Raw genomic sequence first — 3,106 nt, 5'->3', positions numbered from 1 at the left:
TCTCGTTCCGGGTCTCATACAAATCTGGGTTCCCCTCGGTTACGACAAGACCACATTATGCAGCAATCACAACATCATGGCTACGTAGGAGAAGGATCCAGGTACTGAAATGGCCAGCCTGCAGTCCAGATCTTTCACCTATAGAGAACATTTGGCGCATCATAAAGAGGAAGGTGCGACAAAGAAGGCCCAAGACGATTGAACAGTTAGGGGCCTGTATTAGACATGAATCGGAGAGCATTCCTATTTCTACACTTGAAAAACTGGTCTCTTCTGTCCCCAGATGTCTGTTGAGTGTTGTAAGAAGAAGGGGGGATGCCACACAGTGGTAAAAATGGACTTGTCCCAACTTTTTTGGGATTTGTTGACGCCATGAAATTTGGAAACAACAGATTTTTCAATTAAAATGATACATTCTCTCAGTTTAAACTTTTGATCTGTGATTTGTGTTCTATTCTGAATAAAATATTAGATGTTGGCACCTCCACATCATTGCATTCAGTTTTTATTCACAATTTGTTTAGTGTCCCAACTTTTTTTGAATCCGGTTTGTATGTAGCTACTAAATTTTACTTACCAGGTTCTGCAGAACAGGAGCGGCTCGGTTCCGGTCCGACTCTGTTCCGGTCTGACCCGAGGGATGAGGAGGGTCCTGGTGGTCTCCGGCTGGAGCGCCGAACCTACGGAGGTGCATCCTCGTTCAGAGGTCCTCATAGGCTGGCTATAAGCTCTCAAGATTCACTAATGGGTCTGGAGGTCTGGTTCTGCTTTGGTTCTGTGGGTTCCATGCATCTCTCTGCATCCGCTGGGCACCAAAGTCACTGTAATAAGCACCAAACTTTTTCCGATCAGATCAAAACTTTCCCTCTTGTACATTGTATTTCAGCAGATGGAAACGGGGATTCTGGGTGTGGCCATGTTGGATTCTGGGAAATGTAGCCATAATGAGTGTGAATCCATCCATCCATTATCTTTACCCGCTTCTTCCTTTGTGGGTTGCGGGGGTCGAAGGTGCCCATGTCCAGCAATCACTGTGTGAGAGGTGGGGAACACCCTGGACAGTTCTCCAGTCCATCACAGGGACACAGAGACAAATGAGACAAACAACCATTCACTCTATCACTCACACCTAGAGACAATTTAGAGTTACCAATCATCCTAACATGCATGTTTTTAATCTGTGGGAGGAAACTGGAGTACCCGGAGAAAACCCACGCATGCACTGAGAGAACATGCAAACTCCACCCAGAAAGATTCCCAGACTGGGATTTGAACCGGGGTAACCTGCTCGCTGAGAGGCAGCAGCTCTACCAGTTGCACCACCGTTCTGCCCAGCGGGAATACAGTGTGGGGTTATTGAGAGAAAACTACACAATGGTGGCGCCTGTCCAAAGTATTTTATTTTTTTGTTAACTTTTTACTGTACAGTATTGTATCCAGTACTGTCCCAATCACGAGTAGTATTAAAGTTGACAATGTCCTGTACATGTAATGTCCTGCGTGAGTGCAGCTACAGTGGGCACTCTCAGGACATTATTACATGCAGTGTTCCCTCAGTGAGGTCTGAACTGGGCAAAAGGGCCTTCTCCTACTCTGCCCGTTTCCTGGAATATCTTGCAAAAAGATCTGAATCGCTCGACCTTTGCACAACAGTCAGATGGCAGAGCCAGCATTTAACTGGAGAGACAACAAACATTATTCAGAACACAAACAATGGGATTATGAGACATATTTTTATGAATACAAGCGCACATAGTGGTCATTGGGAATGAAGCAGCAGACAGGGCAGGACAAACAGCAATCAACTTTACAATATCCATCAATAAATCAAAGGTAAGAACCACTGTTTTAATGGAAATTGAAGGGGAAATGGCGACAGCAAAATGCAAAGAAGACAGCAAAGAAATGTAAGACAATGCTGTAGACAAGATAAACAAAAGTACATACATGTTATTTTGATATCAGAAATTTGAACAACTCTGAAGATATCCTGATGCATGCTCAATAATCCAGGTAGAAAATTTAAAAAAAGTTAAGTCAGGTCCTCTGGACGGGTTCAAAAAACAAAAAGTTCTAGAAACGTTTCGTCTTTTATCTGAAAAGACTGAGCTGAATACAGCTCCTCAGACTGAAAAGGTCTTTCGGACAAAAGACAAAACGTTTTATACAAATTTTTTTTTCTGAGCCCGTTCAGAGGACCTGACTTAACTTTTTTAAACTCTGAAGATGTATGATACATACATTAAGAACACTCAAAGAAATATGTATATATTATTATTATTTATATATATATATATTATTATATTGTATATAGACAAAGTGCAGCCCATAGACCCCTATGATGAGCAAAATGAATAGAATCAATGTTCCCTCGCCCGGACATGAGTCACCGCGGCCCCACTCTGGAGCCAGGCCTGGAGGTTGGGCACGCTGGCGAGCGCCTGGTGGCCGGGCTTTTACCCATGGAGCCCGGCTGGGTACAGCCCGATGAGGAGACATGGGTCCCCCTTCCCATGGGCTCACCACCTGTGGGAGGGGCCAAAGGGGTTGGGTGCAATGTGGGATGGGTGGTGGCCGAGGGCAGGGACCCTGGCGGTCTGATCCTCAGCTACAGAAGCTGGCTATTGGGACGTAGAATGTCACCTCTCTGGTAGGAAAGGAGCCTGAGCTGGTGTGTGAGGTTGAGAGGTTCCAGCTAGAAATAGTCGGACTCACCTCAACACATGGCTCTGGCTCTGGAACCAGTTTCCTTGAGAGGGGTTGGACACTCTTCCACTCTGGAGTTGCCCCTGGCGAGAGGCACTGAGCAGGAGTGGGCATACTTGTTGTCCCCCATCTTGGTGCCTGTACGTTGGTATTCACCCTGGTGAACGAGAGGGTAGCCTCCTTCCACATACATGTGGGGGGACAGGTTCTAACTGTTGTTTGTGCTTATGCGCCAAAGAACAGCTCAGATTACCCACAGTTTTTGGTCATTAGAGTGGGTACTGGAGAGTGCGCCTCCAGGTGGCTCTCTTGTTCTACTGGGGGACTTCAACGCTCATGTGGGCAATGACAGTGAGACCTGGAGTGATGTGGTTGGGACGAATGGCCCCCCTGATCTGAA

Source organism: Nematolebias whitei, chromosome 14 (assembly GCF_014905685.2).
Source record: "Nematolebias whitei isolate Nwh7 chromosome 14, NemWhi1, whole genome shotgun sequence".
Classification (NCBI taxonomy): Eukaryota; Metazoa; Chordata; class Actinopteri; order Cyprinodontiformes; family Rivulidae; genus Nematolebias; species Nematolebias whitei.
Note: the sequence above shows the minus strand (reverse complement) of the source record.